At 46.3% G+C, this 26707-nt stretch overlaps 1 pseudogene; it reads left to right on the top strand.

Annotated features, from left to right (window-relative positions):
- Positions 1-21967, top strand: LOC141411371 (protein kinase C zeta type pseudogene; annotated as a pseudogene).
- Positions 21968-26707: the final 4740 nt, after the last annotated feature.

The following is a 26707-nucleotide window of genomic DNA, read 5'->3' as shown; positions in this document are numbered from 1 at the left end:
ATGACTGCACCACAGCAGGTGAGCCTCTTGATGGGGTGGAGACAGTGCTGGGTTCAAACTCAGGGCTGAGGTCATGTGATGCCCCAGCACTGCCATGACAGTGACCCAACGGGGATTACAGCACACTCATTTGTTCTCTCACAGTCCTAGAGGCCAGACGTCCAGAGTGAAGGGGCAGCAGGGCTGCAGTCCCCCCAAGCACTCCAGGGGAGGGGGCCTTCCTTGCCTGTTGGCTTCTGGTGGCTGCGGGTGTTCTCGGGCCCGTGTCACTCCCATCTCTCCTCTAATGTCCCTCCACCCCGCTCTTAGAAGGGCACTGTCTTTGCATTTAATCCAGGAGTTATTCTGAAATCTTTTTTCCAAAGAAGGTCACACTCACAGGTCCTGAGGATCCAGACGTGGACATTTCTTGTGTTGAGGGGACCGCTGAGCCTGCTCTGGTGTCAGACTGACCTCAGTTCAGGTTCTGCTCTGCCGCCATGAAACGGCAACTACGAACTGAGAGTGTTCTTACCTCTCTTGGGCTCGTTTTTTTTTTTTTTTTTTCTTTTCTCTTTCTTTTTTCTTGAACTCAGGGTCTACACCTTGAGCCCTTTTTCGTGAAGGGTTTTTTCCAGATAGGATCTCGTGAGTATTTGCCTGGGGCTGGCTTCAAACTCTGATCCTCCTAATGTCTGCCTCCTGAGTAGCTGGGATTACAGGCGTGAGCCACTGGCACCCAACTTGGGCTCAGTTTTCTCCTGTGCAAACTGGATACAATGTAGGTGCTAGAACCACAGGCAGAGAAAAGCCAGGATACACCCAAGAAATTTGGCATTGTGGTGGACGTGTTTCACCTATTACTACCACTACACCACCAACCTGTGTATTGTTTGCATACAAAACATTTTATCTTTAAATTTCCAGTAAGTGGAATGGATGCATCTCCAGTTGACTGTAAGGCGCCTATGGAGTATCTCAGGTGCATTTCTCTAGTTGTCCCATCAGGGAAAGTCACATTGTCCCCACTGCTCCCAGGGAAACCGAGGAGGCTCACTCAGAATCTAGAAGAAAGACATCGGGCTGTACTTTCACTCCCAAGCCACTAGTGACTTGCAACTACTGGAGAAGCAAAGTCAAGCCACAGATTCCAGGGCTCCAGAAGAGGCTGGACCTGGAGTGGAGATCTGCCCAGAGAGATGTCCGGGGCGGCAGGAGACACTGAGGGCACCCCTGATTGTCACTGGTGATCCCGGCACAGACCTGGGGTATTGGCCCCATGGGGCTGGGTCACGACTGGCCTGGAACCCCACGCTCTTCAGATATCATGAAATTTGTTCTTAATTTCATTGTTTCTGATTCTGTCTTGCATGTCCATTATAAAAAACTTGAAAGTATGTAAACAGTGTAAAGGAAGAAATCAAAGGAAGAGAGAATCACTTATAATCTTGCAGCCCTGAATAACCAGTGTCTATATGGGATCTTTCTGGTCTTGTGTGTAATACACACAAAAGCATAAGCACTATGTTCACACCAGCTTTTTTTTTTTTTCTTTTTTTTGGCTTTAGTTTTCAGATAGGGTTTCAGATTTTTGCCCAGGGCTGGCCTTAGATGCCTATCCACCTGCTACGCCTCCCTCATAGCTGGAATTACAAATGTGTACCACCACACTGGGCTTGCTTGGTTGAGATGGAGTCTCACTAACTTTTGCCTGAACTGGCCTCAACCTTTATCTTGCAGATCTCTGCCTCCTGATTAGTTGGGACTACAGTATTAGCCACCATGCCTGGCATGTAGCTTTGTTCTTCAAAGTTGAAAAAACCTTAAATGCTCTCTCACAGGTCAATGGATAAAAGATAATATGTTCACATAATGGAGTACTACGTAGCTTAGTAAAGTTATGTAGTAAATCTCTAAGACCCAGTGTTGAGAAGAAACCATGCAAGAAAATTAATAATGCATTATGTTTATATGAAATTAACCTTTAAAAATACTCTATAGGGCAGAAATCATAACAAGGTAATATTGACCTTTGAAGGTCACAGGCCTTTCAGGGGTCAATTAGAAGTGTTCTACATAGAAATATTCTCTATCTTGACTTTTTTTTTTTTTTTGGCAGTATTGGGGTTTGAACTCAGGACTTCACACTTGGTAGGCCGGCACTCTACTGCTTGATGGAGTCTCATGAACTATTTGCCAGGGGCTGGCTTTGAACTGTGGTCCTCCTGATCTCTACCTCCTAAGCAGCCAGGATTACAGGCATGAGCCACCAGCACTTGACTGATTTTTCTTATAGTTAGAAGGTTGTATATTGTATATACTTTTCAAACCATATCCACTTAAGATCTAGTATGTAAAATATATGTCAATTTTAAAACAGAAAATAAAAGAAATAGGGGCTAACACCTTTATCATACATAAGCCAAAGTTAATTTGCTAGGCCCTTTTTAGGATCACAGCACTGACGATCAGGAGGGACACTGGCACATAGCTCATTTGGTTTCTTTTTGCAGCCTCTGGCTGCTTGTGGTCTTGGGTGATTGTCTCATAGAATGACCTGTGAAACAGTCCTTCTAATTATTTCTCTCTGCTCAGACAGAGTTTTGGTGGAGTGATATTATTTCTTCCTTAAATGCTTGGTAGAACTCACCTGTGAAGCTATAGAGGCCTGCCATTTTTCTTTGTGGGAAAGTTTTTAAATGAAAAATTCAGTTCCCTTAATAGAAAATGGCTATTCACATTATTTCTTCTTATGTTAGCTTCGACAGCTTCTACTTAGGGATAAATCATATAACAAACATGTTTTTATTATTTTTGCATCTTATAGACAATATTTTTTAAATAATTAAGAAAAAATGACCTTTAACACATACCCACAGGTTTCCCATTGTGCTGATGGCCAGTCTTTCTTGCAGATTCGATTTACATCTGGGATCATCTCCCTGCAGCCTGAAGAGTTTCTTAAATATTCATGCAGGGAGGATTTGCTTACAATGAATTTTCTGTTTTTGCCAAAAAATATCCTTACTCTGTGTATATCTTCAAAGGATATTTGCTTCACACAGGACTGCAGACTGGTATGTTCCCAGCACTTTAAAGATGTTTTCAAGTGTCTTCCAACTTTTATTCTTTCTGTTGAGATGGGAGCCAATGGTTATTTTTGCCATTGCCCTGAATCTAATGTGTCTTTTCTTCCCCCCCAATGTTTTCTTTCTATTTCATTTTTGGAAACTTGACCATGATAGGTCCTTTAGGTTGGGGTGCTTAGCAACCTGGATCTGTGGGTTGTCTTGTTTCACTTTGGGGAAAATGGTCATTGCCTCATTAAATATTTCATTTGCTGACCTCTCTCTGTCCTCTCCCTCTGTCCTCCAGTTAGTTGTACATGTTAGACCAGCCATTTGTGACTGCTCCTCAGGACTCAGGTGTTCTATTTGGTTTAAATTTCTTTCCTCTTGGTACTTCAGGAAGTAGATGACTTCTGTCACTTGCTTGCAAGTCCATGATCCCCTCGTCTGTTGTGTGGAGTCTTTAGTGAAGACAATGAATTTAAATTCTAGTTAGAGTTGTCAATTCTAGAATTCCTTTAAAAAAAATTTCTATTTCTCTACTGAGATCCTGCCTCTTTGCCCCTTCTTTCCATCCCCCCCTTGTAAATCTTCTAGCACATTTACCTTTTTTTGGCAGTACTGGGATTTGAACTCAGGGCCTCATGTTTGCTAGGCAGATGCTCCACCTCTTGAGCCACTCCACCAGCCCCCACAGCACATTTATAATAGCTGGTTAAAATTGCCTGTCTGATAAGTTCAATATCTAGGTTATACATAGGCCTGTTTCTATTATCTTGAGTGTGCTTGCTTGCTGCCTGTTAAAAAGAATGATTACAGTTTGGGCGGCAGTGGGTATGTGGTAGAGAGCCTGAATTCCACTACCTTCTTTTCAAATGTACTGTTTGGTTCGTGAAGGCATTTAAGTGACTGATGAACACCTGGATCTGTGAAAGTATGGTTTCAGGTTTTGTCATTCTCCTGGGACATGGTCCTTACATCTAAAGTGTGGTTCTAGTTTTTCAGAAAGAGCCTGCAGTGTTTGCCAAACCTTAAGTGGGACTTGAACTCAGAGCAGAGCACCCAGCATCTGACGAGATGCAGCTTTTGACCTCTAGCTAACCGTTCTCTGATGGGTTCCTGCCATCTCTTCCCCCATGTCACACACACAGTTCCTAAAGTAGCCACAGAGCTACAAGAGTTGCACTCTGATTTGATGGTTTGCCATGCATTCATTCTCCTTTCCAGGATTTTTATTTTCCATTTTCACCTGTGGTGGCAGTTCTGAACTTCAACCTCTGTGTCTTTGGCACAATATTATTGCCAGTTTCTGCTCAAACACCCCTCTGGCTTCTCATTTAGGCTACTGGACAGAGCAGAGCCCTCAAAGACAAGGCAGACTGTGTGGCACACTAGTGTGCTTGTCCATGCACGCCCCCCACCTCTGCTTCTGGTGGGTCTCCCAGGATTGCCAACTGTTGTTTCTATTTTGATGACACTCTGCAGTTGACATTAGCAAGACAAGTTACCCTCTCACGACCAGAATCACAGCCTGTGTAAGGATCTTCCAACATCCAGGATGCCTTGTCTATACCACCTGCCAGTCACATTAGGACTTCTGGGTGTGATAGCCAAGCCACAGTGTTTTTGAAAGGCCCTAAGTGACTTCTGTGTGCCATCAAAGTCGCCAACATCCGTGTTTGTTTAGCTCTTATTATGTCAGGACTTTTCTTAATTCTATAGAGAAAGCGGAGGCTTGGAGGCAGGTTGAAGAAATGTTCCAGCACCCCACAGAGGGCCCAGGATTTGCAAGCAGCCAGTCTGATGTCAGACCTCTAACGCTGCATTATTGTGATTTTTGGGAGGACAAGTTTAGAATGGCTGATCAGCAATTTAGTTTTGTGCGAATAGTGTTCATCATATTGCCATAATTTGTTTTAAAATTCCCTATATTATAGTGGACATATGGAATAGCTAGGATGTTGTCAGTATATGGGGTAGTACAAATTATTTTCTATGAACTGTTTTGCACATAAAGCTATGTAAATATTTATTTACTTAGGATGAATTATTAGCAGAGAAAGGAGCTTAAAAAGTCCTGGCACATATTACCGAGTTCCTTTCATGATGGACAAGAATTCGGGTTCCCCGAGGAACTGTTTTTATTTGCACCTCCACTCTGAATGTGAAGTTGATTTCTATTCCATCTTTCTGGTCACCTATCTGGCCATTGGAATGTGCTTGTTCCATCTGTCTGTGGGGTCCCAGTAAAGGCCAGTGAGTAGAAGGTGAGAGGCTGTCACCATCCACATGGCACAGACATGCCCATCCCGGGGAACAGGTCCTTCTGCTGCTGAGGCTGAGTCACAGTCCTGGCCAGCGTGCCTGGGGCCACCTATGAATTTCCTTCTGTGTTTACCCTTTCACAATTCCTTGCCATATTCACCTTTGCTGTGATTTATGAGGGTTGATGAGGAAGTGAGATGTTTGGGTATTAGGAGTAACCTGGGATACCTTTTCTGCATGGACTGCCTTTCCCTTCCACGGTGAGGGGCCAGGGGCAGCAAAGAGAACTTGTGGCCAAATGTGTGATGGGGCTGGAGCAGGAGCGTTGTTTGAGGTTCTTAGCTCTTATTTATTTAATTTAATTAATGAATTTTTTTTTTGGCGGGACTGGGGTTTGAACTCAGGGCTTCACGCTAGCAAAGCAGGTGCTCTACTGCTTGAGCCACACTTCCAGCCCTTTTTGTTCTGGGTATTTTGGAGATGGGGTCTTGTGCCCACGCTGGCCTCAAACCCACAATCCTCCTGATCTCAGTCTCCCAAGTTGCTAGGATGCATGAGCCACTGGCACCAGGCTCTTTTTCATTTTTAAAAGACATTTTTTATAACAGGTACATGACATGTCACTTGCACATGGTTTCAAATTGAAAATACAATGGAAATTAAGACCAGGCTCCGTGCACCTGTCTATGGCACAACGTCCTGAATTTTTCTTCTTAAGATGCACTTTTGTGAAGAACTCTAACAGAACAGCAGTGCTACAGGGGAAATTCAAAGCCATGCTTAAAATGGAAACTTCGGAGTGAATGCAGAATCTGCTGAATAAGCCAAGTAACTTCCTGACCTCCGAAGAGTATACAAAAACCAGGTAAAGATGGGTCCTGTTCAAGATGATGATGGATGCTGAATCCAGGAACAATTGCTGTCACATCCACACTGAAAAATGCCACCCTGGAAGAGATGGAGTATTCCACAGATGATAGATTCAGAAGTCTGTTCTGTGTGCAAACCAACGAATTTACATACCCTTACCCTTCGGTGAAGTGCGTGCGTGTGTGTGTGTGTGTGTGTGTGTGTGTGTGTGTGTGTGTGCATGTGTGTTGCTGGCATTGAGCCCAAGCTATGCAAGTGTGCTGCCACCAAGCTGTACCTCCAGCCCTGCTTCGGTGACTTTTGACTAAGGTGTTCGTCCATGTAACCCCTGTCCCAATCCAGATATGGAACATTTTACTCATCGGGTGAACGTCTCAGTGCCCTTTGAAGTGACTTCTTCTCCCTCTAACTTCTGACCCCAGGCAAGTATCCCTGTCACTAGAGGTGAGTTCCTACAGTTCTAGGACTTCCTGCAGGGGGGTCACAGTATGAAGTCCCGTGTGTCTGCTTCTTTTGCTCGAATCATAGTGGGGTTGAGAGTCATCCATGTGGTCAGGTACCAGGAGCTCTTTTTGTAATTGCTGAATGTGGATGACGTTTACTGTTTGGACAGGGCACAGTTTTTTCATTCACCTGTTGATGGACACTTGAGTTGTTTAGTGTCCACACAAAAGTTTTTGGCTTTTATGAATAACTTTTCTGTGACTGTTGGTATACAAGTCTTTTGTAAAACTGTGTTTTTATTTATACGTCCAGAAAGGGAATTTTTTGAATCATATTTATCAGTCAGCTTTTTGTCATGTGACAAAATATCTGCGATAAACCACTTAGAAGGAGGAAAATTGATTTGAGCTCACATTTTCAGATGTTTCACTCTGTGGTGGTGGGTTACATGGTTTTTGGGCCTATGGGAAGAAAGCACGTTATGGCAGGGAGCAGGTGGCAGAAGAAACTGCTCACCTCAGGGTACCTGAGAAGCAAAAAGAGAGAAGAGGCACCAGGGCCAATATCCCTCCAGAGGCATGTCCCCAGGGAACTAATTTCCTCCTGGTAGGCTCCACTTCTTGCAGGTTCCACCCTCCTAATAGAGCCACAGGCTGGGGACCAAGTCTTCAACACATGGACCTTTAAGGGACATTGAAGAGCCTTACTAAGGACTGGAAGTATGGCTCAAGCCACAGCAGTCCTATGAATTTGCTAAAAACCTTTGTTATGGAAGAGGAAAGAGTTGGAAGTCAAAACATGACGCATATAAATAATTCTGAGACCTGTGACTTCCTAGATCTTTCCACCTCTTTAGTCAAGGAGCAATGACCTCCTCACCTACCATAACACCACTCCCTGCCTATCTTCCCACCGCAGTTCTCTTAGAAAGCACAGAAGGAATAAGTATATAGTTGTGTTTTCTCTAAGGCCCAACAACTATGGAGCCTTTTCTTACATCTCAAAATGCTCTCTCTGGGAAAAATACAACCCAGGCCTACACGCCTCCTTCCAGACAGCAAGCCAGAGGTTCCTGTCACAGAGTCCAGTCAGCAGGGGAGATCTCCTGTGCCACATGCAGAGACGGGAAACTTCTGAAGGGCCATGCCAGGTTCTGCACTGCTGAGATCTGCATCGCCCTCAACCTGCCTGCACGAGAGAGGGATCATCTACCAGAACCTGAAGCTGACACTTCCCTGCTCAGCCCCATCAGACTACCGCATGTGCAAGGAAGGTCTGGGCCCTGGTGACACGACAAGCACTTTCTGCGGAACCCCAAACTACATCGCCCCAGAAATCCTGCTGGGGGATATGGGTTCAGTGTGGACTGGCGGGTGCTGGGTGTACTCACGTTTGAGATGATGGCTGAGCATTCCCCCTTCAGCATCATCACTGACAGCCCTGACACGGCATAGAGGACTACCTTTTCCAAGTTATCCCCCACTTCTTCTCCATTAAAGCCTCACGTCTTGAAAAGATTTTTAAATAAGGACCCCAAAGAGAGACTTGGCTGCTGGCCACGGACTGGGTTTTCGGACATCAAGTCCCACACCTTCTTCCAAAGCACAGACAGGAACCTGCTGGAGGAGAAGCAGGCCTTACCTCCCCTCCAGCCACAGATCACAGGTGACACATGGCTCACAGTGAGCCTGTGCAGCTGACCCCAGGTGACGAGGACGTCATAAGAGAATTGACCAGTCCAAGGGCTTCAAGTACATCAACCCGCTTCTGCTCTCCACTGAGGGGTCCATGTGAACTGGCATGCATCTCTTGTCATGGACACACCCATGAATGACCCCGTAACTTCATCCTTAACCACACCATCTGCATGCCAGGCTGGGCACACAGATCCGAGCGGTCACGGAGGGATGCTGGCTGCCAAGACCCAGAGGAAGGCATCCAGTGTGTGCTTCTGGGAAGAGCAGTCCCTCGCACCTGGGCCTCAGAGGCCAGCTTAGTGCTAGAGGAATTGCTTCCTGTGCCTGTGTTGTGTCCAGCTGCAGTGGTCCTGCCTGAGGGGGACACTGTCACACCATTTCGAAGGTGCACATTTTCTGCAGAAACAGAACTTGATGCACTGGTGTGCTTTTCCAGGAAAGTAAGCATGTAATGTCTTGAGGAATAAAATGTACCCCTGATAATTTAAAAAAAATGCAGCTGTGCTAGTCTAACTTTATAAGAAACAACCAATCTGTTTTTCCATGTGATGTGCCATTTTTATCTGATCAGCAGTGTAGGAGTCTCAGGAGCACCACATCTGTCAGCACTTACGATAGTCATTCTTTTGGATTGTCGCCATCCTTCTCTCTTTCTCTTTGTCACTGTACAATAATTGTACAAAGGGGTTTCACTGTGATATTTCCATACATGCATGCAATGTACTTTGATCAAATTCACCCCTCTATTACTGTTTCTTTTACTATTCTCCCTCTATTTAAACAATTTTAATGGGTTTGTTTTCTTGGTGATGGCCATTCTGACTGGGATGAGATGGAATCTCAGTGTAGTTTTGATTTGCATTTCCATTCTGACTAAGGATGCTGAACATTTCTTCATGTGTTTATGGACCCTTTGTGTTTCTTCATTTGAGAACTGTCTGTCAATTCCTTTTCCCATTCATTAATTGAATTATATGCTCTTTGGGTGTTTAATTTTTGGAGCCCTTTATGTACTCTGGATATTAATCCTTCATCTGATGAAGAGTTGCCAAAGATTTTCTCCCATTCTGTAGGATGTCTCTTGATTCTGTTCAATGTTTCCTTTGCTGTGCAGAAACTTTTCAATGTGATGCAATCCCATTTGTCAATTCTTGCTCTTATTTCCTGAGCAGTTGGTGATCTATTCAGAAAGCTGTTACCTACACTTACATCTTCAAGAGTGATGGTATCCTACTGTGCTTTTAATTTAAAATTTTCTGGTGATAATGTTGAGGATCTTTTTGTGTACCTTTTGGGCATTCATACATCTCCTTCCAGAAATTCTCTTTTTGGAATTTCAGTTTTTAGTTGACACTTGCTATTGCATATTTGAGGGAATTCTTCATATATTTTGGATAGAAGTCCCTTGCAAGATACTGTGTCCTGCAGATTTTCCTCCCAGTCTGTGACTTTTATCATTTTCTTAATAGTTCCTAAAAGAACAGTTCTTTTTTATACAAATTTATGTTTGAATTTAATTTTTTTGTATACTTACCAACTATGGCACTTTTAACAGGAGGAAGTATCACTCTTTCTACAAAAGGCATGGTAGTCAGGAAATTGTGGCCATCTTTCCATTGCATCTTGTCATTTAAAACAAGTCAGGAACTGGGTGTGGTTGTGCACACCTGTAATTCCAACCCAGGGAGCAGAGGCAGGAGGCAGAAGGATGTTGAGTTCGAGGCCAGCTTGGGCTACGGACCAAGCCCCTCTCTAAAGTAAAAAGTACGATGAAATAAGGATAACACAAGGCAGCAGAGTTGGGTTGTTCTGCACAGGGTGAGGACCAGTCGGCCTGTCACATTTTTGGGGGAAGCGACTTCATGCAGTTGGCAGTTGAGGGTTTGGATCCAATCCCAGCCTTAAAGCTTGTGTCTCCTCTGCAGCTGCTTTGCAAGTGCCATGACCGAAAGGGGGACAAGCTACATAGAGAGGTGAGCACTCATGGGGGAGGCAAAAGGGTATGACCCGGCTGGAACACTGCAAAGTGGCTTCCTCCTTTGTACTAGCCTGAGCCAACTAGGGCAGGCTGATGTTGCCACATGATTGCCTCGGACCAGGTCGCCATGCTTCTGAGCACACAGATGCCCGCTCACACACTCCATGTCTGATGTTCCATCTGCACCCACAGGCCTAAGTTCTGGGTATGGACCGTGCTGTTTTAAAGCATCAAACTCTTATAGCCTCAAGGGTCATTGTTACATCCCAAACACCGGAACCAAATGCATCACCTGCAAACCTCCCTATCACTTCTCTGAAAGAGTGTCATCTCCCAAGTCACACTTATTTTCCTTACTGACAATCCCCAAATAAGCCACCGCTCCCTGGTCATTGCCTGTCTTTCATACTTTAATACTAGAGTCCCACTGTGATCATCTGTCACATTTCGCTGCTAATTAATTACACACAGGGTCTGGAAAACAACTAGGCTGTTTACTTCAGGTGAGAATTGGCACAAAGGACTGGAGGTGTGGCTCAGTGGTAGAGTATCTGCTTTGCAAACACAAAGTCCTTAGTTCAAATCCCAGTCCCACCAAAAAAAGAAAACAACAAAACTCTATTACAATCCTTAGTATGGTCAAGAAAAAGCCAGGTGCCAGTGGCTCACACCTGTAATCCCATCTACGTGGGAGGCTGAGATCGGGAAATTGAGGTTCAAGACCAGCCCAGGCAAATAGTTCTCCAGACTCCATCTCCAAAATAACCAGAGCAAAATGGACTGGAGGAGTGGCTCAAGTGGTAGAGTGCCTGCTTTGCAATCTCAAAGCCCTGAGTTCAAACCCCAGTCCCACCAAATAAAAAAGAACTGACACAGAGGACTGCCTGTGGCATCAGCATTCACAAAGTCCTGGGTTCAATGCCCAGCACTGAGAAAAAATTATTTTTTCTTTGAAAAGTCATGAATGAGAAAGTAATAGAAATGAATTAAGAAAATTCATGGTGAATCACAACTTTGTCCCAGTGAATATATGCAAGTCAGTGATGGGAAAGACAGATAAAAGGGCGTGTGGTTCTGACACATTTGTACTTAGTCTGCATAAGAATCCAGACAGAGGCACAAAATTACCCAGACTGCAATTGTCTCGTTGGACATACTCTGAAGGATTTTCATTGATTGCATTTCAGTTCTGCTTTCTTAAACAACACCACGTTGATTTTTCTGGAAAAAGTATTTTCTATTGAATAAGCAGACCAGATATAATGATTTTGAGTGAAGTTGCATTTGTGTTGAAGACAAGTGTCAGCATCCATCAAAAGTCTGCTTGTTTTCTGCTGTGGTTGGAGTGTGGTTTGTCCCCACCAAAAGTCAGCCTGAGGCCTGGTCCCCAAAGTAGTCTTGAGAGGCAGAGAGTTCTTTAAGAGGCATCTGGGTTCCTGATGGTGGGCTAGTTTGAGGGCAAACCTGGCCCCTTCCCTCATGTCTGTCGTGCACACACTCCCCTCATGTCACACCTTCCACCAAGAGGCCCTCATCAGAGTCCAGCGGACATGGACACTGTGCTTGTGGACTCTGGAACTGAGGTAAATAAATTCTTATAAGTTCTCCAGCTGTATCTAGTTACGGAACAGTTCTTCCTTTCTCTAGGTGAGGAGTGTGATGCAGGGAAACTGTTGATGCTTCCCCAAGCTCTCTCCTCTCTCCCATCTGAACCCAGCACTGAGCTCTGCAACATCCCAGACCAAGCCGGCCACGACCAACCACCCTGATGGCCTCCTGAAAAGGAAGAACAGGATGTTCTTCCAGGTGTTGAAGGAGGACTCTTATTCAACTCTGCTTGTTTTGGAGAAGCACGGAAACGAGACATTTTCACTTGCACCAACTCTAATTAGTTCCGACAGCCAAGCTCAAAGCATACGCTGGGTGGCCCATCCCCAGTCTTCTTGCTCCATGCGCATGCTTCACTTAAGCTGTGTGCCCAAGAGAACCCAGCTCGTCACATCTCCACAGAGCCAGAGGCCTGCAGGCCAGACCCGAATGGATAGTCAAGTTCTTGGGCTCACTTGCAGCAAGACATTAAGTTAACAGTACCGGTAGCTCACAGTGTTAACTCTTTCCATCTTTTTTTTGAGGGGAGGGTAGCACTGGGACAGGCAAGCATTCTGACAGCTTGGGCCACTCCACCAGTCCTTTTTTGTGATAGTTTTTTTTGAGGTAGGTTTCACAAACTTTTCCTGGGATGGCTTCGAACCCCGATCCTCCTGATCTCTGTCTCCTGAGTAGCTAGGATTACAGGCGTGAGCCATCAGCACCCAGTCACTCGTTTGGTCTTGAGTACAATAAAACATACACACACACACACACACACACACACACACACACACAGGGCTGGCACTATTAATCCTTTCAAGCTTTTGTTATGTAGCCCCAGGCTGGCCTACAACTCAAGATCCTCCTGCTCAGCTGCTGAGTGCCTGGATTACAGGCGTATGTCACTATACCCAACCTCTATAGGACTCTTGATCTAATGGGAGCTTTAAGGTTGTTATACAGGATGCAACTAGAGGCCAGTCAGTGGCTCTCACACTGAGGACACACACACGCTAAGGTGTTTGGAGTGAGTGATAGGACAGAGTGCTCAGGGAGAGGGAACCCTCTTGATGTCAGCAGTCAGAGAAGTCTTCCTTAAAGAACTGAACTGTATTTTGAGGGCTGGGAGAGACTCTTTTAAGCAGACAGCAGTGAACAGGTTGTTAGGAGGATGCACTTGGGGTACAAGGTGAACCAACCAGCCTGTCAGACCACATGCCAGGGAGGAATGGTGGTGAGACCTGATTTCCATGGTTCCTGAGTCTGGAACCAGTCTGAGTCTCTGTATTCCCTGTGACCCCCAGCAGCTCATGTATGGAGCTGGTGTCAAGGTTCTTTCCACTCTCCACTTTCCTTCCTGTTTTGCAGAAACTGAACTTGACTTGCACATGACTATGTTCAGCTGATTAGGCACTTGGGGAGCCCCAGGGGCAGGGCCTGGGGCAGGGTGGGGGGTGGCCCTGATGGAGGGAGGGAGGCCGCCACCTTGCTGTCCAGGCAGGTTCAGCTTGCAGATGCTGGCTCAGCAGAGGTCGCAGAAACAGCTTCAGGGAGTATCACTACATGTGGTACTCAGATCACAGCAGGGCTTTGGTTCAGGAGCCAGAGGAGAGAGGCTGTGGTTCTGATCAGGTGAAGGAAGAGGCAAGGTGGTTCTGGAACTGGAAGTTTCCAGAGCTGGGAGAGGTAGAGCTTCCTCATGGCCTGGTTCTGAGGTGTTGCTGTAGGATTCATTTCTGAACCTTGAGTCTATTTTTTCAATTCTCATGTAATATAGATTGAATGAACATCCCTAAGCTGAAAATCTGAAATCCAAAATGCTCCAAAATCGGGAGTCTTCTGAGCACCAGCAGCACCACTGGTAAACTCGACAGCTGACCTCATGTGACAGTTCCAGTCAAGAGTCAGGCACACTGATGATCTCGTATACCATCAGCTTCCGGTTAGTGTAGAAGGTGTGTACGACACATGAACAAGTTTCATGGTTCAACTTGGGTCCTGTCCCCAGTCTATCTCGTTCTAGAGATGAAAATCCGAAAAGAAGTTTTAAACTCTGAAGCACTGGCCCCAAGCGTTTGGGTGATGAGTGTCCTGCTCATGCAGTTGGCCGTTCAATAACTCGTAATCAATCTCTTTCCACTAAAAGCCCCTCTGGTGGACTCACTTCCTGCAACCGAGCTTTGCTCATGGCCCCATGCTCATATGGGATCACGCAGTCCACAGCTGAGGAATTGAGGACAAATGAAGCCATAGATGAAACACGTTGCTCTCCTTGGACGAGAGCAGCCATTTTTACTCTGATGCTCCTAACTGAACTCACTGTGGGAGCTGGGTCCTGACATTGGCCGGGGCCACCACACACCCTGATGGCCACTTAGGACATGAGCAGAACAGGGACTTCTGTAAAGTTAGAAGACAGCTCTCCCCTCATAGATTTGGTGCCAAGACAATCATGCTTTCTAGAAGCTTCCATCCTAGGAGAGACTGTACGTCCCTCTTCTTCTGGTAATTAGCCGTATCTATTACATCTTACTTAATCACCGATGAAATCAGTTTCTCCCACTCTTCCCCCATTTCTCAGCAGTGGACACAGCCCCTGCCACTTGGCAGCAGCATTGACTGTGACAAGGACACCCGGCCACTTTAAACAGGGAGCAATGCCTCCAAATGTCACCCACTTTACACACAGCACTTTCCCAGTGTTTGCTCAACTGAGTTGACATTAATGTCTCCTTGGCACAATCACTGCCCTAGTGGAGGGGACACTAAGATGCTGGCCTGGACTACTGCAGTAGACACATGCTGTCCCTAGCCTCTCTCCCCCAGCCCTCCCCTGCAGGGGGTCAGCAGTGTCTCTTCTCTGCCCTACAAAGTGTCTGCAGGGTAAAGCGTGACCTAAGGTGCCCCTTGTGTGCCCCAGCCTCCTGTACCTGCTTCTACTGTATCCTCTACCCCTACAAACGGCTGTGCCTGGTGTCCATCTGACCTGGACAGCAGAGGCGGCTGCTCACATGACAGTCCCCATCTGTGAAGTGCTCTCCACACAAGCAGGCTTCTGCACTGTGTGTAAGCCCAGGGTGGGGGTGGGGAGGCCACCATGAAAGCAGATCGGTTTTAGGGATGGGGCCCTGAGTGTGGTCACCTGGGGCCCATCTGAGCCATTCATTCCTTCTCTGGGCCCTGGGGCCGTTCTGCCTGTTACTAGAAAAACACGAAGCTGGCAGCATAGTGACAGTGCTTCGCTGCCTCTCAGGTGATTAACACAAGGGGAGGGCAAGCCAGTGATTTATTCTCAGGAGTTGTGCCAGGAAGGAGGGACTCCAAAGTCAACAATTGTTACTGCCCCTGAGAATGCCTTAAATCAACGGCCAGGCAATGGGATAACACCCCCTAGAGTCAGTCTGCTAACTTCTCACACAGCGGTGGAAGAAAGTGTGAGCTTCCCAGCCAGGCAGTGCACCGCACACACACAATTTACACTGCCATTGCCTCATCCCCATCATTCAGACGAGGCAGTTTAAGCTCAAAGGACGCATAACTTGCTGACAATTTACAGTTCCTGAGAAGCTGAGGTTGGATCTGAGCCATACCTCATGGAGCCTCTCCTGCTTCCTCCTGTAATGTCCAAGCAGAGAGGGAACATGTAAGTTATGGAAGTTTCCAGAAGGAAGGCAAGCGTTGCTAGGTTAATGGGGGCCTGTAAGAAGGCTGATTTATAAAGGAAAGGTGGGATCGTGTCTGTCTCATTTGCTGCTAAATCCCAAATTCTGGTATGTCACAGACACTCCACGCACCATTGGGTGACTTAAGGGAAAGGATTCCATGGGACCAAAACACAGCAAGCAGTGTCTGGTCACCTATAAGTTGCTCCTGCGGGCTTTCACTGGCAAGGTTCAAGTTCAGGACACTCCTGATTGTGTAGCTCCCATTGCAGCTAGAGAAGTAAAGGTCATACAAGTCCTGGCCCATGTGTGCTGGGGTTACCCCATAGGTGACTGGGTCTCCCAGAGAGGTTAAGGCAGGGGGTGACATGCCACCTTAGACAGACTACCCTGATATATAGATGAACTTAAGGGTAGAAGTATCCTAAAACACCCTGGGCTTGACCAGGGCAGAGCAGAGGGGCAGAGCAGGGCAGAGGAGACACTGAAGGGGACTAAACAAAGCCAGTGCTTTGTCCCTAGCTCAGCAACAGCAGGCAATCTGCCACACCTTCAAACACACTTTGTCTTGTGCAAGGAAAAGATCAGGCCACGTTCCCAGAATGTTTGGCTATAATCGCATACGAGCAAGAGTTCACACATCAGAGTGAAGTTCCATTCATTTAAAAAGAAAGTAACCCAGCCATTCCATTCCTAGGAAGACCCAGAGAACAGAAAACAAACATCCTCAGGAAAATGTGCACACAGGTGTTCATAGCTGTAAGGTACATGATAGCCAGAAAATGGAAACAACTGAGGTATCCATCCATGGACAAAAGGACCAGCCTAATTGGTATATTCACACAATAGAACATTATGTAGTCTTAAGAAGCAATAAATTACTGATACATGGCACAACATGGATGAACCTCAAAATCATGCTAAGTCAAAGAAGTTGGGGCTAGACAACACATATTGCATGTCCCATTTATATGAAATACTGGGAATAAATAAATCCATAGAGACGGGAAATAGTAGCGTGGTAGCCAGGGGCTGGGGAGAGGCAGGAGTGAGGTGATAGGGCTTCTTTCTGGAGTAATGAAAATGGTCTAAAAATTACATATTGGTGATGGTTGCAAAGCTCAAAATATACTAAAAACCTTGCACTGTAAACTTTAAAAGGGAACACTTTCTGGTAAGTGATGTATGTCTCAACAGAGCTATTATTAAAAACAGTGAAAGTATTTATGGTCCAAATGACTTGACAGCAAGGTTGGGGACATATTTTTTTTCCTTATCCTTTTTTTTTTATTTTATTATTCATATGTGCCCCCACCCCCTCCCTTACCACCCACTCCGCTCCCTCCCTCTCCCCCCCCCTCAATACCCAGCAGAAACTATTTTGCCCTTATTTCTAATTTTGTTGTAGAGAGAGTATAAGCAATAATAGGAAGGAACAAGGGTTTCTGCTGGTTGAGATAAGAATAGCTATACAGGGCATTGACTCACATTGATTTCCTGTGCGTGTGTGTTACCTTCTAAGTTAATTCTTTTTGATCTAACCTTTTCTCTAGTTCCTGGTCCCCTTCTCCTATTGGCCTCAGTTGCTTTTAAGGTATCTGCTTTAGTTTCTCTGCGTTAAGGGCAACAAATGTTAGCTAATTTTTTCAGGTGTCTTACCTATCCTCACCCCTCCCTGTGTGCTCTCGCTTTTATCATGTGCTCAAAGTCTAATCCCCTTGTTGTGTTTGCCCTTGATCTAATGTCCACATATGAGGGAGAACATACGATTTTTGGTCTTTTGGGCCAGGCTAACTTCACTCAGAATGATGTTCTCCAATTCCATCCATTTACCAGCAAATGATAACATTTTGTTCTTCTTCATGGCTGCATAAAATTCCATTGTGTATAGATACCACATTTTCTTGATCCATTCGTCAGTAGTGGGGCATCTTGGCAGTTTCCATAACTTGGCTATTGTGAATAGTGCCGCAATAAACATGGGTGTGCAGGTGCCTCTGGAGTAACCTGTGGGGGACATATGTTTACAGCTCCCTTTTTGGTGGTATTTGGGGCTTTTTTGTGGTGGCCTTTAATAACCAGAGGCAGGCAGGTGCTACCAAGGGCCTGACCCTCTCTGCTCTTCCCTCCTCTGAGAGCCCAGAGCATGTCACCAAAGTGGGAGGGATCTGCCTGGAGAGGGAGAGGGTCCTGACGCAAAATTCATTCTTGCCTGGCCATCCCCCCACACCATGGGCTGCACTCTCTAAGTAGCTGGTGATTTCTTGAGTCCATAGAGCGAGGGGGGGTGAGGGGTGAGTTGTTGCAAAGTGACAGACGTAAAAGCTGATGTGTGACTCCAGGAGAACATGGAATCTGCCATTCTCTGAGCCCTGGCCCAGCTACACAGGACTCTAGGTTTGAGAGTCCTAGAGCTGCCAATGCCTCAGGAGTGAGGACCAGCCACCTGAGAGAGGGGATCAGCCACCTGGTGCAGATGCATCAGGCCCCCCCGGGGACTAGCTGAAAACAGGAGTTGGACTCACTGTACCCCCTTATGGAGGAAGCAATCCTGGAGCCCACCTCTCCCTAGTCTTCTGGGAGACCAAGTCACTGTGTGATCACAGGCGACAGATCTGTCATCTGTTGTAACTGCTGGGCCAGGGGATGGTCACCAAGATGTCTGGGTGCATTTGCTGGAAGGCCAGAACCTGCTGCTCACCCTGACGCCCCCCACATGATGTCCAAGACCCCCGGGAAATACATTCCCACAGGGTGGGGAGCTGGTGGTGTCCTGACTTAGGAGGGGTGGTGCACCGTGTCAAGTCATACCTCAGTGTGGAGGAAGAAAGGACACCCCGGGACAGAGAGCCTTCTAGGTGTCAGTGAGCAGACAGAACCTGACACTAAGCTCCATGACACATACTCACGAGTTCCCTCCAGCCAACTTCTTATTCTTTATGTAGCCCTTTTCTGTTAAAAAAAAAAAAAAAAAAAGATTAAACACGCACACACAGGCTTCAAAACATCAGCGAGAATGGAAACTTTATAATCACACTCTCTACTTGCCGATGGTTAAGGTCCACAATAACCTAAACACAAATAAATAGTCGTTTTCTTTATCGAGAGCCATAGATAGCTCATCTGTCTCTTATACTCTTGGTCATAAAAATGGTAGAGGCTCCAGACAAAGCTGGAGGGTAAAAACTCCTTCAGCTTAAACACTGGGAATGAGCAGAAGCAGCTGATACCATAGTGGGTATCTGTTCTTTTGCTGTAACAAAACAGCTGAGGCTGGGTAATGCATAAAAAAAGGAGGTCTATTTTGTTTGTTTGGGATAGGGTCTCACTATGTAGCCCAGGCTGGCCTTGAACTATCAATCCTCCTGCTTCAGCCTCCTGAGTACTGGGATGTGGGCATGAGTCACCATGCCCAGTGTGGAGGTCTAATAAACTCACTGTTTTAGAGGCTGAAAGAGCACAGCACCAGACTCTGCTCTGCACTGGTGAGTATAACACAACATGGCGGAAAGCATCAGGGGACAGCAGTTTGGAAGGCAGATGGTAAGACAGGAAGCCAGAGGACTAGAGGGTAAGGATGGATCTTTTTATTACAACATGTTCTCTCAGAAACTAACCCGGTCCTGAGAGAACTCCACTGATCCCTTCCGAGGGCAGCCCCCCAATGTCAAACCACCTTGTGCAAGGCCCCAACTCTTAAAGGCTCCACCAGCTCACGGCATGACACCGAGGACCGACAGAGCGGCCAGCGTATGAACACATGGAGACACACCACACGCAAACCACAGCCAGTGAGCTAGTGGAGGAAATAAAGCTCCCTTTGAAATCCTTTTTTTTTTTTCTTCGTCCTTTTATTTTATCCTTTTTATACTTACTTACATGTGTATACATTGTTTGTGCCACTTCCCCCCCAACCCCTGTGAAATTCTTTGAAGGTATGTCTGTCACCACCTCTGGGGCCCTTCTAGAGGACCCCTCCCCTACAATACCCAAGTAGGCAGGTGGCTGGGCAGCCATAGCTGCCCCTAAATTTGGCCTTCAGTGCATAGCTGGTTAGACAGTACTTTGGGAAATTGATGCTGTAAAGAAGACAGCCCCAGCCTTGGGCCAACATGAATTTTATACAATCCCAGTACCTCCTCCATGGAATCTCCTCTTGTCTGGGTACTGACCCAGCCAGCACCCTCGTTGTGACTGTGACAGATGAGTGAGGACCGCAGGCACCTCAAGGAAAGCTCACAGCACAGGCCTGAGCAGCACCGGAATGTGACCCAGCCAATGGCTGTGGGGGGAGGGCCCAGCTAGATAACTTTCAGGTGCAACCCAATAAATTATATCAAGTCTAAAGACTATCCAAAACCACCCTTTGAGACTGAAGACATTTCTGAAAACAAGAAAGTGTAGAGGTGGTAAAGCTAGTTTTCATCCTTTGAGGATACCCACTAAAGTGAGAGGTGTCCTTTGGAGGAGGGAAAGCAGGATGAGCAGGCAGGGAGTCCCAGGAATTTCACAGTGATGAACTGGTTCTGGGTGACTGTGTGAGGGTGCCATGGTTGAGTACATGTCATTGTACGTTTATCCAAGCCCATACAATGTGCAGCGCCAAGAGGGGATCCTTGATGGAAACTGCAGAAAGAATAAACCCTCAATATGCCTTATTCTGCTCCTTTAAAAAAAAAACAACTGTGCCTTAAAAAAAAAAAAGCCTGTTAAAAAACACCCTTTGGCAAGATGTATCAGTGTAAATTTTTAATGAATAATCAGCTATCTAGCTATGCAGTGTGGAATCGTTTGGTAAACAGTGAACCGGGAAAAGAGAGCCAATACCCACGGGCAAACAGGGACACCAGAGTTTCTGGAAGTTTTGCTCCAAGTGGTAACAGGTGTCCCCAGGCCTGAGGCACCGAGCTGTGAGTCCCAGCAAGTCCCAGCCAGGTCCCTGGGGGCTTGTCTGAGCAGAGTTGGCAGCCGGCCTGAGTTTGATGTAGATGGATTAGGAGGTACAAATCTGGGTCCTACCTCAAACTTACCAAATTGGATCAGAGCCCAGAGGCTGCACTTTTAACCCACCCAGGTGACTGCTATGCACTGAGTCCCCAGCATGCCAGATCCCAGGGATGGAAGTGTGTGGAACCTGGGCCATCAAATAACTGTTAGACGTAGTTGGAATGCGAGATGTCTTGTGATCTAAAACGACCTCTCGTCTAGCAGGCGCGAAAGTAGAAAGGAGATGTGCGGTTTATCAATGGCCCCCAGGAAAACACACGGTATAAATGTCATAGAATCATATGATGTGGCTAAATCAGGCAGACAGCACTCAAGGCTGGGCCTGCTTCATGGCTGCCTCTTGTGAAAGAGAACATGGTCCACCTGTTTACCTGCCTCAGGTGGGGGGCGTGCAGGCAAACCTGAAGTTGTCACCAGTGCTCCAAACCAAGCTAGATTTAGAAACGCCGGTTTCCCACACAGCGCTAACGTTTTCAGGGTTTCTGGGGCTGATCATTCTCATGAAAGAATGACATGAACTCTAAAACAAGGAACTCAAAGAGAAATCAAACACGAAGTGTTAACCACAATTCACTCTTTATAGCTTAGTTCAAGTGTATTGGTTTGTGTACTTACTCAACAAATGTTTATTGCGCACAATTATGTCCTAGACATAAAGGGATTATCCAGGCAGGCGAGCTGTCCGCTCTCATGAAGCAAAGAATAAAAAAAAATGAATTAGGTACCTTTGGGTAGTGACAAGTGTTCTGAAGAAAATGAATCAGGACTCATGTAGAAGTATTCTTGAGATAAGGGGGTCATGACAGGTCTCTTTAGAAAGGTGAGACTTGAATGACACAAAGACTTGGCTCTCTGAAGATCTAGGGCAGAGACATCAGTGAGTGCAAAGGCCCCGGGGCATGTCCTAGGAGCAGGAAAGAAGACCAATGTGATAGGATCTCAGGCAGAAAGAGGAGAGTTTAGAGAACTAAGGAGTAAGTGTTGTGTTTTAGTTGTAACAGAGGCCATTGGGGGGTTTTGTTTTGGTTTTGGTTTTGGCGACACTGGGAATTGAACTCAGGATCTGGCACTTGCTAGGTAGGCACTCTGCTTACCACATGAGCCACACCTTCAGCCACCACTGGAAGTTTTAAGCAGAGGAGAGTAACATATTAAGACGTTAAGTTTTTTTTCTCTTTTGGCAGTGCTGGGGATCAAACCCAGGGCTTCATACATGCCAGGCAAGTGCTCTACCACTGAGCCACATCCCCAATCTTCAGATTTAATTTTTGCAAGAACATTCTGCTAATTCTTCAGTTGAGGGAGAGGGAGTCTCTAGTGTTATTTTATTATTGTGCTTTACAAGCTATAAAATATAGAGTATATAGTATTGAAAATATAAAATATTTTAGTCTTAAACATCCTCAGTTTCCTGCACAGGGAGTGGTTTGCAGGGGGTGTGGTGGGGGGAAACAGACTTTGGGGTGGCCTTCAGAAGGATGAGTTAGAGAAACCAAGGAGAACTTGGCTTGAGCTATGCAATGGCAATGGAGAGAGACCCATGAGGCACTGGGGAGGTAAAGGGCAGGACTTGCTAACAGGGTTTGTGCAGGAATGGTGAAAACGTGAGTGCAACTAAAAATGCTATGAGCAGCTGAGCAGGTGCGTCCCCAAGAGTGAGCAAGAGTGAGGTGGAAGGAGATGAGAGGGCGTGCTTACGTATGAGAGTCTCCCGTGGGGACACAGGTGTGGAAGTTTGCAACAGAGGGTGAAGATCAGAGCTGGAGAAGTGCACATGGGAATCAGCGCAGCACAGGTGGCTCGGGACCTCACTTCCACCTCAAGAGTCTAGCCCACTTACAGCATTGCCAACTACCAATGTATTTGGGGTCACTGCTGCCTTCTTATGAGCCCTCACCATATCTGTGCTCACATTTCTCACCAAGTGGGGAAGGCTGAGCTGTAAACTCAAAAGATTCCTTTAAAAACTAACCCTGGATTGTGTTCAATGGGCATATAGAATGAAAGAAAGCTGTTTTTAAATAAGTCTTATTGCCATACAGATCACGTACCGTGATTCACCCACGTGAAGTGTACCGTTCAGTGGCCCGTCATACAGTGACAGAGTTGTGCAACCATAACTGCAGTCAAATTTGCAACATTTGTCACTCCACAAAGAAACCCTGTAACCATTAACAACACTCCCCATTCTCTGGAAACCACAAATGTGCTTTCAGTCTCCATGTGCTGCTCATATAAATGGAATCACGCATTATTTGTCCCACTGTGACTGGTTTCAAGGCTCTGCAGCAACTGTCAGTGCTTTGTTCCTTTTTGTGGCTGAGTAATATGCCATTGAATGGATATGCCATGTTTTATTTGTACATTCATCGGGTGATGGCCATAACTTTTCTGTTATACAGTTGTAAAAATTACTTACAACTCTATAATCCCGTCTGGCCGCTCCAGGAAAAGGCACACGAGCTCACTGTCTTCAACCTGCACTTGGCCTTATCTGACAGGAGCCTGCTCCCCTCCAACCCGCCCCAGCAGAGCAGAGACTAGCAATGAGATGCAATTAAAACCTCACCCTGAGCTGCCTGTGAGCCTGGCTTTCAACATCAGTGTTGAAGTCCACCCCGAGAAGGTGACAATCAGTTCACCAGCCACTATCTAACTTCAGTGGAAGTCACTTTGAAAACAATCGTGAGATACCCAACTTCAAACTATATTACAAAGCAATAACAATAAAAACAGCATGGTACTGGCACAAAAACAGACATGAAGACCAGTGGAACAGAATAGAGGACCCAGATATGAAGCCACACAACTATAACCAACTTGTCTTTGACAAAGGAGCTAAAAATATACGATGCAGAAAAGACAGCCTCTTCAACAAAAACTGCTGGGAAAACTGGTTAGCAGTCTGCAAAAAACTGAAACTAGATCCATGTATATCACCCTATACCAAGATTAACTCAAAATGGATCAAGGATCTTAATATCAGACCCCGAACTCTAAAGTTAATATAGGAAAGAGTAGGAAATACTCTGGAATTAATAGGTATAGGCAAAAACTTTCTCAATGGAACCCCAGCAGCACAGCAACTAAGAGATAGCATAGATAAATGAGACTTCATAAAACTAAAAAGCTTCTGTTCAACAAAAGAAATGGTCTCTAAACTGAAGAGACCACCCATAAAGTGGGAGAAAATATTTGCCAGCTATACATCAGACAAGGGATTGATAACCAGAATATATAGGGAACTCAAAAAACTAAATTCTCCCAAAACTAATGAACCAATAAAGAAATGGACAAGCGAACTAAACAGAACTTTCTCAAAAGAAAAAATTCAAATGGCCAAAAAACACATGGAAAAATGCTCACCATCTCTAGCAACAAAGGAAATGCAAATTAAAACCACACTAAGAGTCCACCTTACCCCTGTTAGAATAGCCATCATCAGCAACACCACCAACAACAGGTGTCGGTAAGGATGCAGGGAAAAAGGAACCGTCTTACACTCCTGGTGGGAATGTAAACTAGTACAACCACTCCGGAAAAAAAATTGGAGGCCACTTAAAAAGCTAAACATTGATCTACCATTTGATCCAGCAATACCACTCTTGGGGATATACACAAAAGACTGTGACACAGGTTACTCCAGAGGCACCTGCACACCCATGTTTATTGCAGCACTACTCACAATAGCCAAGTTATGGAAACAGCCAAGATGCCCCACTACTGACGAAAGGATCAAGAAAATGTGGTATTTATACACAATGGAATTTTATGCAGCCATGAAGAAGAACAAATTGTTATCATTCACAGGTAAATGGATGGAATTGGAGAACATCATTCTGAGTGAAGTTAGCCTGGCCCAAAAGACCAAAAATTGTATGTTCTCCCTCATATGCGGACATTAGATCAAGGGCAAACACAACAAGGGGACTGGATTTTGATCACATGATAAAGCGAGAGCACACAAGGGAGATATGAGGATAGGTAAGACACCTAAAAAAACTAGATAGCATTTGTTGCTCTCAACGCAGAGAATCTAAAGCAGATACCTTAAAGCAACTGAGACCAATAGGAGAAGGGGACCAGGAACTAGAGAAAAGGTTAGATCAAGAAGAATTAACTTAGAAGGTAACACACATGCACAGGAAATCAATGCGAGTCAACTCCCTGTATAGCTATCCTTATCTCAACTAGCAAAAACCCTTGGTCCTTCCGATTATTGCTTATACTCTCTCTACAACAAAATTAGAGATAAGGGCAAAATAGTTTCTGCCGGGTATTGAGGGGGTAGGGGGAGAGTGGGGGGGAGGTGGGGAGGTAAGGGAGGGGGTGGGAAAAGTGGGGATAAATGACCCAAACATTGTATGCACATATGAATAAAATAAAAATTAAAAAAAAAACAAACAATTGTGACTCAATGTTGACTAGTCTGCAATACTTTGCTCACTTGATAAATGGACCTCCGTTGTGTGATCAGCTAGTGACACAACAATAGTGACTCTTCTCTCAGGTCACAGGTGCATCTTGAAACCATCCCAATGCCAAGTGCAGGAGGTGAGATCCCTTGAACATTAATTTAGAGGGACTTTCCCCAGAGGCATGATGAATCCTGAGTGCAGCCCTGTCTCTGGAGTTCCCTCTCTTCTGGGTCCCCATGGGCCCTGGGAGCACTGGCTGTGTTGTCCCCTGTTTCCCTCCCACTGTTGGGGACCAGGCAGCAAAGGCTGATGGGAGCAGATGCTGCCTGCAGATCAGCAGCCCCAAGTCCTGATTTCCCCAAACCCTGGGCATTGTGGGTGAGGTGAGTGGCCTCCAGCTTAGTCCTCTGGAAGGAGGACAACAAAGCACTTGTGTTTCCTGCGGGGCCGGGCTCTGAGGACAGCGTCTCATGTTCAAAGTCAGAAAGCATCCCTGCGCCTCTCACTGAAGGCATCTGTGCCTGTCCCATGGCAGCCACGGGGTCCTTGCTGGGCCCCTGTGGAGAGGGGAGCAGGGCTGTAGGAGGGCAAGACCACTTTTCTGTGCTCTTCTTGTTTTCCGAAAAGTTTTGCAAAGGGAGCGGCTCTGGGAGGAAAGCAGAGCCTGCAGGGCCTGGGCCATCTGCTTAGGGAGCTCAGAGCTGGTGGCCAAGGACAGGAGTAAGCCGCAGAGCCAGCAAACCAGCCCAGGAGCCCAAGTGGCACCGAGGGAAGACAAGGCAAGGAGACCCTGCTGAGGGAGGCACTCAGCCTCAGTGAGCAGGGCGCACACCACTAGGCATCACCAGACTCAGCCCAGGTGCCAGCTCTGCTGAGCTCTGCCCTGCTCCAGGGAGCTCCCAAGTAGAAGCTGAGGACAGGAATGGTGTGGTAGGGAAGTGCCAAGCAACACCTGGGCAGGTCTCTAGAGGACCAGGAATGGGCAACATGAGGCAGGGAAAGGGTTGGGAAGCAGGGCAGCATCCACAGGAGGAATCAGTGCAGCCCCATGGAGTGGGGTGGCTCTGAGTGATGTGGGCGTGTGAGCATGTGTGAGAGAGCATGTGTGGGAGCAGGGGTGAGCATGTACAATGATGAATTCATGATCACGCAAGAGATTTGCAAAGTTGCAGGGACATTGAACAGTTCCTGTCACCATTTCCAAAGTTGTTTTTTAGTTGTTGGCTTCCTGATCCTAATCTATCCAAGGAAGACTGGAAGAGTGGACAACCAGATCATACAAAGATACAAATGTCACAAATTAGCTAACAACATTTTAACATGGTCCCAACTGAAATCCCAATGAGGTGCTTTTGGAATGCGATTCTAGATTTAATTTCTGGCTGTAGCAATGAGTGTAAGAATAACCCAGCCAGTCTGACTTGGATCTGAGGTGTGGACATGACCTCGCTGTCCATGTCCCTGTGCACTGCTCCATGCTGGTAGGACACAAGGTTGTCCCATTCACATTTGCAGGTGTTAATGATGGTGGTGGTGGGGTGAGGAGGGAGGAATGCAGCGTGGGGGAAGAATGGGCTCAGTGGGGGTACACAGGCATCCTGTTGCTGTGTGGTGTTCTGCAGTGCTCGTGGCCCCCTTACGACATGCTGTTACCTACACACCCTCCCTTCATGACCTCCCACAGGGTCCCTCCCTTCCCCGGCCTGGGCAAGACTACCCATCCCAGTGT

Source organism: Castor canadensis, chromosome 10 (assembly GCF_047511655.1).
Source record: "Castor canadensis chromosome 10, mCasCan1.hap1v2, whole genome shotgun sequence".
Lineage (NCBI taxonomy): Eukaryota > Metazoa > Chordata > Mammalia > Rodentia > Castoridae > Castor > Castor canadensis.
Note: the sequence above shows the minus strand (reverse complement) of the source record. Positions and strands in the feature narration are given on the sequence as shown.